Raw genomic sequence first — 14,055 nt, forward strand, 5'->3', positions numbered from 1 at the left:
TCCATTACTTTTCTACTAGCTCACTTAACCTTTTTCATAGTGGAGTATAGTCTACTCTCTCTTGTATAAAAAGCAGTTTTAAGTAAAGTCTTCCTTATTAATTTATTTGGCACAATGTTTGCTTTATCAGTGTTCCAGAAAAGCCTACAGGTCTCTGAAATGTAAGTTCCCAGTTCTCTTTTTTGTTCAAAAGCACCAACCATCACTGAATTTCAAAGTTGAAAATAGAAAAGTCCGTGAAGTATTGAAAAATGCCTACTGTGGAAATACATGATCTTGTTTTCATGCAGCTCTTCTTCCCTACCTCTTTAGATAAAATCAAATTGTTCACCAATGGCTGTTAACCTGAAAAACGGTTCCTCCCTCCTTTGAAAATCATTTAACAATTATTTTAGACACCAGATGTCAAAGTGATAAATTACTCTAAGAATTCCACTTTCTTCTCCCTAGGTAAAACATTCATTTGGAATTACCTCAGTATTCATAATGAAGGTTTCTGCTTAATGATGTTCTGCGTAATTTTCTGACAGCTCTGCTATAAGTAGTCTGATAATTTTCCACCAAAGAAAATGTTTGTAGAGACATAATTGTTATGATTTCCATTTCTTAAAGAAAACAAGAATGCCAGTTGAAATTTGACAACATAAATTTAAAAAAAATATGTTTTTAGAGGCCATACTCTTTTCATGCTTATTTTAAAACATGGTTTGCCCTTAAATTATTATTCTAATTCTCTCATATTGTATTACAACTTTACTTATATCTTATAGATAGATTCTCATCTAGGGATGCTTTAGGCCCATCCCCACAGTAGGCATTTGACAATATTTAGAAATATTTGCGATTGTCATGACTAGGAATGGTGGGGCTACTGATATCTGTGGACAGAGGCCAGGTATGCTGTTCATTATTCCACAGTGCACATAACAGTCTCTCATAACGAAGTATTAGATGGTGCAAAATGTGAATAGTGCCCAGGTTGAGAAGCCCTGGCCTAGGAAATAGATGGGATTTGATTTTCACCAGTCCCCATACATCTGAATGAAGCCATGGAAATCAGTTCTTTAAAAAAACAGATTAACTCTTTGAAACCTTTGGAAGATTAATGGCTTTCTTTAAAAGACTAACACATTAATAGGAAAGTTTGAGTCTAACCAGAAGTAGATCAAAATTTATATGTTGGACTAGTTCAGGATGATGGAGTTTCTGAGAGCTGTCAAGTGGATTTGACACATGTAAGTGGTAAGGCTAACATAAACCCTGTGCAAATTATACTCAAATGTGTATATGTTGTCTCCTGTGACAAATTATTTTACAAGCAGTGGAACTCAGAATCACATAGTAAGTAGTAAATATATATAATATTAAATTGAAATCTAAAATAATTTCTCTTCTTTTTTATTGATCAGTTTTTAGATTGATATAAATCTAAAGTAGACATAAATCTCTATGTTTTTAAGGTTGAACCTACCCTATACCTCTGAGATTTACCCTGTGATACTGTCATATTTTACATCCTTTCATAATTTGTTTCCTTTTCATAAAAGAGGCCTTTCTCTGTTTGATATAACAAGAAAGTCGCAGTGCTAAATTTTGTCTTAAAATGTATTTTTTTTACAACAGATTGAGGATTTATAAACAGCTAAGGGTTATAATGGTCCAATGAATAGGGGAACAAGCTAGAATTTAAGAGGTAAACAAACATGCTTTATTAATAACATGGGAACACTTGTCCAAGATTGACCTGCAAAGTGAATTTAAATTCCCTTAAGCTTCTCTTAGTCTGGCTGTAGATTGTTTCAGGATATCAGTTTGGCTTACTTGAGTAAACAGGCCATTAAAAGGAAGCTCGGCTTTCTATATATTACCTACCTTGAGCAGACAAGCTTCAATGGTTTGGATGATTTAGTCAAAAGTGAAGAAGAATATGTGTGACCTTTATATTTTATATATGGTGTATTCAGAGTAATATACATTTGAATAAATGATATTTATTTTTGATTAATTCCTAATATTACCATTTCACTTAATGAGTCAAAAATATTAATCAGAATGTTATTATTCAAAATAATATTCATATTAATATTTAAAGTAAGAACATTTTCCTAAAGCTCTCTAACAATTTAAAGAAACATTTCACCTTCCCTAAAACTGAATGATTTCTAACATCTGTAAAGGAACATTCTAGGAATTGTAGTGTGTCTCTTAATGACAATACTGTTGTCTTGTGTATGTCCTGCAAAGGACTTTCAGCAATTAGAAGGAGAAAGAATAAAAGGTACATGATATCTAATGGGATCTCCTGCTTTGGCAGCTAGCTCTCCACAACAGTAATAAAGGATACATGAATCACAAGTCTGGTTATTGGGATATGAATATGATATATGAATATAACATATAAATATATGTAATATGTATTTATAACATTTAAAGTTTAAATTAAATTATATTCGATGAATAAGATGTCTTTAAATATGCCATTAGTTGAGATTTACTTTTGGGTTTGCTTTATGGTCATATATCAAAAGTTGGCAAGTTTACCTGGAGGAACCATGAACTGTCATTTGTGTGGATCTTGTGAGGCCTCAAATATTACCAGAATATAAGCAAAACCAATTAAAGTATAAGTATTTAATTACTCTAGGATGAAGAAACATTTTGTTGAAAATACCAATGAATCATGTTAAGCATAGCATTGGAAGTTCTGGCCAGGGCAATCAGGCAAGAGAGAGAAATAATGAATATTCAAATAGGAAAAGAGGGAATCGAATTGCCTCTATTTGGAGATGCCAATGTTGTATATTTAGAAAACCCCATCATCTCAGCCCGAAAACTCATTAAGCTAATAGGCAACTTCAGCAAAGTCTCAGGATACAAAATCCATGTGCAAAAATCACAGGCATTCCTATACACCATACACAAGCAGAGAGCCAAATCATGAATGAACTCTCATTCACAATTGCTACAAAGAGAATAAAATACTGAGGGATACAGCTAACCAGTGAATATGAAAAACTTCTTTAAGGAGAACTACAAACAACTGGGTAAGGAAATAAGAGACAAACACATTATATTCATATAATTTATATAATATTATACGTTATCATTAGCAAAAGTTTAATTTCCTCTGGTCAGGGATAAAGAGAATGACCCCAGTGTTCCTTCCTTATATCAGCAGAAGAAATAATTAAACATACATTTGTTGAAGCATTCCTTGATCTCAAAACATCACCTTTGATCTTAATATTGGATTTTTAAAAAGCAACCCCAAAAACATGTATTAACTTTATGTAAATTACTTCTATACTGCATCTTATAAAGCATATTGTATGGTGACACTTATATTATATTGGATAATAAATTAAAATGGACAGATTTTGAAGAAATACTAATTTCTCTTGCCAACATATCACTTTGACATAAATAGTTTAAGCTAGGGGAGATTTGCATTTAGATAATCCACATAAAATAAAACATTTTCTTCTCTTGTATTTTATTTTCTTACCTTCTTCTTCCCTCCTTCTCTTCTCTATCACTCCTCTCTTACTTTTTTCTACATTTTTCTCCCTCCTCCTCTTTCTCCTCATTCTCCTTTCTGCGTTTAAATACATTATATGTTCTAGGAGCATATCTACATAGACAAGGCAAAATATTAGTTATAAGACTTTGATCTTAATTTCTAAGAACTCACAATTTGTTCATTCAATATTAACCTTAAAAGAACCTTCTTCAATGTCAGTGAACAGTTTCTTGACATCATTTTGATGTTGAAGAAAATAACATATTTCATTATTTCCTAGTAGAATAAATTACCAGGCAATAATATACTCCCTGTTTAGAAAGGAAATATTCTCCTATTTGAAAAAAAGGTAATATATCTATATATTAGAAAATAAGAACATTAATAAAACCCTGACCCCAAAAAGTGAGTGTAGTTTCAGATAAGTTTGGTTTTACTCTGGAATCTGTTACTAAATTGTTACTTCAATTATCTAATAATTCAAGTATATAAAATAAAGATATTGGCAAAAATAATGTAAAAATATAAGAACAGAAGAATAAGGTTTGGTACCATATTTTCTTTTCTTTTGTCTTTATTATTACACCCATTAAACAGGCTTCTTCTGCATTTTTTAAAGAATCATTTTTAAAGTATTCAAAATAAGTCACGGAGATGACCTAGTAAGATTTTAGGATTTTTGTCTTCGACCTTTCTGCTTATTTAAGAGAGGCTTTACAGACCAATATCTGACAGAAAGGGTAAGTTCACAGAACGTGTTTGTTTCACAAAGTGTAGGATATTAGCAAGGTAATCCTAAATTTGAGCAAGTAACATCCTAAGATCTGAAAGTACTTAAAGTGTTTTGAGGGTTTCCCAAACAGAATAGGTCCTCTGATGTGAGGTAACAGAAAACATAATCTAAGAAAAGTAATTCTTGAGCTTAACATCTCAGGGAAAGAGCAAGGCTAAAAAGCTCAGGCATACTGACTGCTGTTGTCAAATTGATTAGTTTAAAAAGAAAAATCAAATATATATTTTCTTGAAAATCTTACTCCTTTTTTATATCCCCAAATTATAACTAGTTTTTAGTAATTAGTGTATTGTCAGATATTTTATGATATCCTGTTTCGTCTTTCCCATAGCACTTTAAAATTATTAATATTATAATTTAAACCTGTGAATTGATACAGCCTGATTATGGAGTTTTCTTGAAATATGTATTTTTAAAATCGAAATTACATTTAAATTATGAATTTCTCTGAAAAGTTGGAATTTCTATATTTTATTATTCTTAATATCAGGAATTAATTAAAAACACTAAGGTTTAATGAGTTTTGCAACTTGAAAAGACATTACAAATTTCCTAAGCAACAGCTGAAAACCATTTTTGGTCTCTTTTTTAAAAAATTTACATATTAATGATTTATAATCATATATTTTTATATTCAAATTTTTAAAATCAGGTTGTCCATATAAACTTTATATATTAAATTGTTAAATATTTGTATTAAACAGAACTTTTTATTTTCTAACCGAAAAGTTGAAAATTGCCTTATAAACAATTTTAGGCTCATGATAAATCAGTAATATTGGTACAATAACCCAATCCTGAATCCAGCAGACATTATTTCTCTTTATACCACAGTCTTAAAACCCTCTTCACAGAGGTAGGTTTTATAGTAGTGGGCATCCTATTGATATCAATAAACAACTTCAAAAAAAAATAGACCCTCCTACAGGAACCTTTATTCAAAGTGGAGCCATGATTATTATCAAATAATTAATTGAATATGCAGATTTTTTTTTTTTCCTAAGCACTGTGAAGATGATGCTAAGACTGTGATGGAATGGCCTAGACCTCTGTAAGAAAATGGTACAACTTCACAGTCAGTTTTCCTCAAGTTATAATCAATTGGGATCACTAAATATAAAATGATTTAAGTCAGAATGTTTAATATCTTTTTAATTTTCATTTTGAATTACTTTTTTTGGTACAAATGCATTTTTAAATGAACTTTGATTAAAACCTATCTTTATATGGAAAGAAAGAGAGAGAAAGAAACAAGAATTGATCCACTGACAAGGATTTTTTGCTGATTAAACTTTAGTCAGGCTCCTGAACCTTCTCCTGGGCCCATTTGTGCACTTCATTGTAAAATTCAGTCTTAGCAAAGAACTTTGTTGAGCCAATTTACCAAGATCCCTACTCTTGCTATCTGGTCATCAATATCTGATCAACAGCTGAGTTCATATCCTCTACCATTTCCCCAGTATTATCTGGTCACCCTAGCCTGCCCTCAGCTAGAATCCTGTTAGGTTGCATTAGCCGGAATACTCTATTACTTGTGATGTTTTATTTTAGTAATTTTACATCCATTGACCACCCCTGACTTCTTCCTTGGCCAGAAATCCCTATTTGCCAAATTGAGCCCTATCTCTCTCATTGATAAATTCTCACTGCAATGGCCCTATACCTTTCATAATAGTCACGATAAAGCCTTTCTTACTATATTTTAACAAGGAAACTTGAGTAATTTTTTTAATACAAGTCACTTAATTACCTATCCTCCATCCAGAAACATGTATTGTAGTCATTGTTATTTGATCAATGAGAATGTCAGTATACACTGAGGGTGTAATGCATGAAAACTCAAATATGTGACCTAATTATATACATAGCATATCATATAATCTATAATGTAAACCTATATTGATAATGCAGATATCTGTATTATAGTCAAAATCATTATATTTATTTTTTTTATTAATACATAAACTAGCAGTTCACATAACATATTATAATTGTATCATATTCCTTCAATATATTTTATTTTCCAGCAATTTATTTTTGGCTCATTATCAAAACATGCTGTTTTCTCAACATATTTATTTTTGCTTAATGACTTAAACCAGGCATCATGATAAGAATAAAAATTATTTCAGGAAAGAAAATATCTTTGAAGGACAGATACATAAGCAGGGAGCTCAGACAGTTAATGCCTTTATCATTTCCACAAATCCCATTATTCACAGCTTTGATTAGAGGGTAATAACGTATATTAAGACTTTAGTCCATGATCATATCACATTATGGAGTGAGAACCAGTTGTTTTCTATTTTCAACAAGATTTTAATTTATATTTGATGGAAATAAAGCTCATTTTGTTTCATGTGAAGTTCTTTTAATTGAAGAAGAATCCATGCTTCAGATTCCTAAGGTATTACACTAATGTACATGAAATGATTAAAGTAGAGTAATTTTTAATATTTGAGAGTTGTCTTATTATTTCAGTACAGATTTAATAGCTTTTATCTTTAGTCAAGAATGAAAATTTTCTATCAACAATCTTAGATGAAACTATCCCCAAATCTGTAAAACCTTTGATAATTATTTAAAGCATATAATACCCCCAGCCTTGCAAAGCAGAGGTCACAAAACAGTTTTTAAACTAAATTCCACATTGCGTCATAAATATTTATTGATAATTTAAGAAAAGTCACATTGTACTGGTGCTAGGTTTTAAACAAAAAGAATATAAATTCCCTTTACTTAAATTCAGCAGAGTCTCAAAACATATACTTTTTTAAACTGTCCTATAATAGAGTTGCAAGAATTGAAACAACAACAACAAAAAAGAAAACCAAAGTTTACTCTGAAATACTAGTATAAACTACAAACCTTCTTTCTACACTATGTGGAAAATAAAGCTTCAACAAATGACTTTGTTTATTCTTCAATCACATCAGCAATCTACAGACCCTGTGTCTAAATTCAGAGAATGCTTTGGACTTCTCCAGGCAAATAATGTATTGATTTCTGAATCAGGTTCCAAATAGATGGATGAAGGCTGTAGTTCATTATGCCAGAATCAATGCCATCTGGCTTTGTCATTTTCTAAGCAATAAATATAGATTTCTATCTAGTATATTTTATTATTTCAGTTATAAGTATATGCCAGCCTATTAAACATTTATTTTGCAACTTGCAAAATAGGGTGTTGTTTGAAAGCTAATGAAGAAAAATTAAATTTCTACCAGCAACAATGAATTCACTTTGTATTTTATTTCACTTAGAAATTACCAAACATCCTTCTTTGCTCAGGTTTCATCTAAGAATTCAACCTACATATTCCTGCAGTAAAGATTTATCCAAGTTTGTATATAATGACATCTAGAAAAGGTCCAGACAAAATCTTTTCTAATACATAATCCACCTGCTACTTTCCTAGAAGGAACGCTTCAAAGAGAAACAGAATATAGCCCAAATGTTCTCCTAAGTGACATCCAAAGGGATTTGCACACTCAACTGCTGTATCTTTGCTTGAATGAATCTTTTATTCAAGTTGGGATCTGTTGGCATGAAATTTATTTTCCTTTCTTTTATTAGAGATGTTCTATTTCTATATTTTAGCCTATAATACCATTTATTAGTCTGGTAAGTTTTAGTTTCTATTCTTTATAGGATGGTAAACACACAAGGGAGAAATCTTTGCTTTAAGCAAAGAGGAGTTTTTGGAAAAATATTTCAGAGTGTATTTATTTAGAGATAATGAAGTTAACATTTCAGAGCTTCTCTTGCCTCTCCTTTCCTGTCTCCTATTCACTTAAGTGTAAAGTATTACAGGAATGGGTTAAAATGATACTGGACAACTTTGTTTCCTTTTCCTATCCCTTAAAACCATGAAAATATTTCACAAGCTTAGAAAAAAATGAAATCATTTTTTCCTCTTACATTCTCCATGTATAGTTGTCAACCAAATGAAACTTGTATAATTTGGTAGCATAGCCCTAACAATCTAACATCATAAAAACAACTCAATATCAAAGTGATGAGTCATACCATATGAGGTGCTGACAATCACAAATTGTAAATTCTGAATTTATGTCTGGTTGACACCATGTTTATATTTATAAACATGGGTAAGATATTTCACTTAATAATAACTCATTGGATACTTATGAGGCAGATATTTTCTAAATTACTTTAATAGATTTAAAAAATTATATTAAAACAATGTGAGGTTAGTACTTTTATTCTCAACCTACATATAATGAAATGGAAGCACTAGGGTTTTATAATCAACCAAAATCCATATCCATTTAATCATTAAGTTATTGAATTGTGATCTAATATGTAAAGTGAATAGTCATAAAAACAACCCCAAAGATTAAAAATTTTATCTAAAAATTATTCACATTTGGTAAATTTATCAATCTGATCATCTGCGAGATGGAAAGGGATTTCATAAAGCGTAAGGTTTGTATGCTTAGATGTGGGAATCTCCTCAATAATTATTTTGCATTTGAAAACTGTTTATTTCGAGAGTTCATCTTTATATATTCCTCTTCAATCTAAAGCTAGTTATCTTTTAAATATTTACACGTGAACAACATTTCAGTCTGAAACTTCTTGATCTTTACTTTTCTCACTGAGATCAGGGACAAAGCACTTCAGTCTCTGCTTTGCAGCAGCTACGTTTGAAATTATAAATTTTTGTGATCTCAGCACTTATGTGTGCAGGAAGAAAATGTCAAGATACTTTTTTATTGTCAAAAGTGTCTAAGATTGTTAAAGGTGAATCTAGACTCTTGACTTATTTACAAAATGTTAAAGTTAGCCTCATTGTATTTTTATCTTAAAATATATTACATTAAATTTTTATCTTAAAAACCTCACAATATGAGCTTGTTGCACTGTCCCTCTGACCCGGAACCCCCTCTATTAACTACTAACTAGGGGGCCCATCTCCCACTTATGCTGTATCTGAGGCAAACACAACAAGGAAGTAAGAAGAAAGTTGGGTCATTTCCTGCATAAGGCAGAGAATAGCTCAGCACCAATAAATAATCCTTCAGAAATTAACATTACCTGTAAGAATTATATTTGATGGGCAGTATTAAGAAAGAAAGTAAAAGAAAACTGTGTCCACATTAAAAAGTTTTTCTTTGTTGACAGGTGTGATGGTAAGCACCTATAGTTCCAAGTACTCTGGAAAGTGAAGCAGGAGGATCTCTTGAGCCCAGGAGTTTAAGTCCGGCTTGGGAAACTTAGGGCAACCCTTTATCTAACAATACAAATAAGCAATGCTTACATTAAAAGTTTTCTTTTGTCAATAAGTCAAATCTACTTTGGATTAAAGAGATAACTTACTTGACCTAAGAATATGTAAACTCATATGCATCCACACAGGTATTGCTTGCTATACAAGGTATAATTACACTTTATTGTAGGAGTATAGTAAGGGAATTATGCAAGAATAAAATACAACAGAATTCTGGATATATTATCCAATTATCCCTGAGTGAGACACTATCATTGCTAAAGTCTAGTTGTATCTAGAGTCTGAAATCTCTGTTCAAAAGAAAAAATAAATAAATTTAATACCTCTAGCTGGTTTCAGTCTTTTTATAAAGACAAGTTGAAGTCATGTCCCAAACAGATAAATTCTTTATTTATTCTTTGTCCATAAAACTTAATCCCACAGGGTTTTAAATTTTATTGGTATGTAGTAGGCATATATATTTATAGGGCACATGAGATTTTTTTAAACTATATGTATATATATATTTTAATTGTACTTCAGGTTCTGGGGTACATTTTCAGATCATGCAGGATTGTTGCATAGGTACATACATGGCAATGTGGTTTGCTGCCTCCATTACCCTGTAGCATATATCTGGCATTTCTCCCCATGTTATCCCTCCCCAACCTTGCCACTCACAGCTGTCCCTCCCCTAGCCCCCACAAACAGACTCCGGTGTGTAAGCCTCCCCTCCATGTGTCCGTGTGTTCTCCTTGTTCAACACCTACCTATTAGTGAGAACCTGTGGCCTTTGATTTTCTGTTCTTGTGTTAGTTTGCTGAGAATGATAGTTCCCAGATATATCCATGCCCCTACAAAGGACAGGAACTCATCTTTTTTATGGCTGCAGAGTATTCCATAGTGTATATGTGACACATTTTCCTTGTCCAGTCTACCATCGATGGGCATTTGGGTTGGTTCCATGTCTTTGCTGTTGTAAACAGTGCTGTAATGAACATACGTGTGCATGTGTCTTCATAATAGAATGATTTATAATCCTTTAGGTATATACTCAGTAATTGGATTGCTGGATCAAATGGAATTTCTATTTCTAGGTCCTTGAGTAATCACCACAGTGGCTACCACAATGGTTGGACTAATTTACACTCACACCAACAGTGTATAACTGTTCCTATTTCTCCACATCCTCTCCAGCATCTGTTGTCTGAATTTTTTAATGACTGCCATTCTAACTGGCATGAGATGGTATCTCAATGTGGTTTTGATTTGCATTTCTCTAATGACCAGTGATAATGAACATTTTTTCCTATGTTTGTTGGCCTACATATGTCTTCCTTTGAAAAGTGTCTGTTCATATCCTTTGCCCACTTTTGAATGGGTTTGTTTGTTTTTTTGTTGTAAATCTGTTTTCATTCTTTGTAGATTCTGGATATTAGCCCTTTGTCAGATGGGTAGATTGCAAAAAATTTTCCCATTCTGTTGGTTGCTGTTTCACTCTAATGATTGTTTCTTTTGCTGTGCAGAAGCTCTGGAATTTAATTAGATCTCGTTTGTCTATTTTGGTTTTTGTTGCCATTGCTTTTGGTGTTTTAGTCATAAAGTCCTTGGTTATGCCTATGTCCTGAATGGCATTGCCTATGTTTTCTTCTATGGGTTTTATGGTGTTAGCTCTTATGTTTAAGTATTTAATCCATCTGGAGTTAATTTTAATTTAAGGTGTCAGGAAAGGGTCCAGTTTAAGCTTTCTGCACATGGCTAGCCAGTTTTCCCAACACCAATTATCAACTAGGGAATCCTTTCCCCATTGCTTATTTTTGTCAGGTTTATCAAAGATCAGATGGTTGTAGTCATGTGGCATTACTTTTGAGGCCTCTGTTCTGTTCCGTTCCATTAGTCTATATATCTGATTTGGTACCCCTACCATGCTGTTTTGATTACTGTAGCCTTGTAATATAGTTTGAAGTCAGGTAGTGTGATACCTCCAGCTTTTTTTTTTTTTTTTTTTTTTTTCTTAGGATTGCCTTGGCTATGCAGGCTCTCTTTTTGTTCCATATGAAGTTTGAGGGTTTTATACAGTTCTGTGTACAGGGTCATTGGTAGCTTGATGGGGATAGTGCTGATTCTGTAAATTACTTTGGGCAGTATGGCCATTTTCACACTATTGATTCTTCCTAACCATGAGCATGGAATGTTTTTCCATCTGTTGGTGTCCTCTCTTATTTTCTTGAGCAGTGGTTTGTAGTTCTCCTTGAAGAGGTCCTTCACATCTTTTGTTAGTTGTATTCCTAGGTATTTTATTCTCTTTGTTGCAATTGTGAATCACAGTTCGCTCTTGATTTGGCTCTGTGTTAGTCTGTTATTGGTGTATAGGAATGCTTGTGATTTTTGCACATTGATTTTGTATCCTGAGACTTTGCTGAAATTACTTATCAATTTAAGGAATTTTTGGGCTTAGACTATGAGGTCTTCTAAATATACAATCATGCCATCTACAAATAGAGACAATTTTACTTCCTCCTTTCCTAATTGAATACCCTTTATTTATTTTTCTTGCTTGATTGTTCTGGCTAGATCATCCAATACTATGTTGAATAGGAGTGGTGAGAGAGGGCATCCTTGTCTAGTGCCAGATTTCAAAGGGAATGCTTCCAGTTTTTTTCCCATTCAGTATGATATTGGCTGTAGGTTTGTGGTAAAGAGCTTTTACTATTTCATTGATACCTAGTTTATCGAGAGTTTTAAGCATAAAGGGCTGTTGAATTTTGTGGAACGCCTTCTCTGCATCTACTGAGATAATTATGTGGTTTTTGTCTTTGGTTCTGTTTATGTGATGGGTTACATTTATAGACTTGTGTACGATGAACCAGCCTTGCATCCCCAGGATGAAGCCTACTTGATCAAGATGGATAAGCTTTTTGATATGCTGTTGCAATCGATATACCAGTATTTTATTGAAGATGTTTGCATCTATGTTTATTATGGATATTGGTCTGAAGTTTTCTTTTTTTGTTGAGTCTCTTCCAGGTTTTGGTATCAAGTTGATGTTGGTCTCATGTGCAAGGACATACATGAGATATTTTGATGCAGGCATTCAGTGTGTAATAATCACATCAGGATAAATCAACAATCCATCACCTCAAACATTTATTATTTCTTTCTGTTACAGACATTCCACTAACACATTTTTAGTTGTTTAAAAATGTACAATGAATTATTGACTGCAATTGTCCCATTGTAGTATCAAATACTAGATCTTATTCATTTTATTAAACTATATTTTGTAGCCATTAGCCATTCCCACTCCCCTACAGCACCTCTACCCTCGCCAGTCTCTAGTAACCATAATTCAATTCTCTATCTCTATATGTTTAAGAGTTTTAAATTTTAGCTCCCACAAATGAGGGAAAATGGAAAATTTGTCTCTCTTCCTGATTTACTTTAATAAATATAATATTTTCCAGTTTGATCCATCTTGTTGCAAATGACTGGATCTGGTTCTTTTTTGTGGCTGAATAGTTCATATATATGTATGTGTTTATATATATATGCACCACATTTTCCTTATCCATTAATCTGTTAATGGACATTTAAGTTGCTTCATAGTTATTGTACAGTGCTGCAACAAACATAGGAGTTGAGATATCTCTTTTATATACTGATTTACTTTCTTTTGGGCATATTCCCAGAAGTGGGATTGCTGGATCATATGGTTTTTGAGGAATCTCCATACTCTTCCCCATCATGATTTTACTCATTTACATTCCTGCCAATAAGGTTTCTTTTTCTCCACATTCTATGAATTTGTTGCCCTTCAGATAACAGCCATTTTAACTGGTGTGAGATGATATCTCATTGGAGTTTTAATTTACATTTCTCTGATGATCAATTATGCTGAGCATCTTTTATGTAACCATTGTCATTTGTGTATTTTTTATGAGCAATGTTTATTCATATCTTTTGTCCATTTTCTATTTTTATTTTTTATTCATTATATATGTTTGTATTGCTGGGACATTGGGATGTTTCTCACTTGTCATGATCTTTTAATGTGTTGTTGAATTTAGTTTGGCAGTATTTTGCTGAGGATTTTTGCTTAAATGTTCATCAGGGATATTGGCCTGTAGTTTTATTTATTCATTTATTTTCTTATTTGAGAAATAGCCTTGCTCTGTTGCCCAGGCTGGAGTGCGGTGGCACAAACATGTCTCACTGCAACCTAGGCTCAGTGATTTCTGGGCTCAAGCAATTCTCCTGCCTCACCCTCCTGGGCAGCTGGAACTGCAAATGCATTCCACCCTGCTCAGCTAATTAAAAAAAAAAAAGTTTGTAGATATGAAGTTTTATCATGTTTCTGGTCTCAATCTCCTGGGCTCAGATAATTCATCTGACTTAGCATTCCAATGGGTTGGTCTTTTCTTCTTTCTTTCTCTCTTTCTTTCTCCCTTCCTTCCTTCCTTCCCTTCTTCCTTCCTTCCTTCCTTCCTTCCTTCCTTCCTTCCTTCCTTCCTT

The sequence above is a fragment of the Sapajus apella genome, unplaced genomic scaffold (genome assembly GCF_009761245.1).
Source record: "Sapajus apella isolate SASKATOON/1434 unplaced genomic scaffold, GSC_monkey_1.0 scaffold27, whole genome shotgun sequence".
NCBI classification, from domain to species: Eukaryota; Metazoa; Chordata; class Mammalia; order Primates; family Cebidae; genus Sapajus; species Sapajus apella.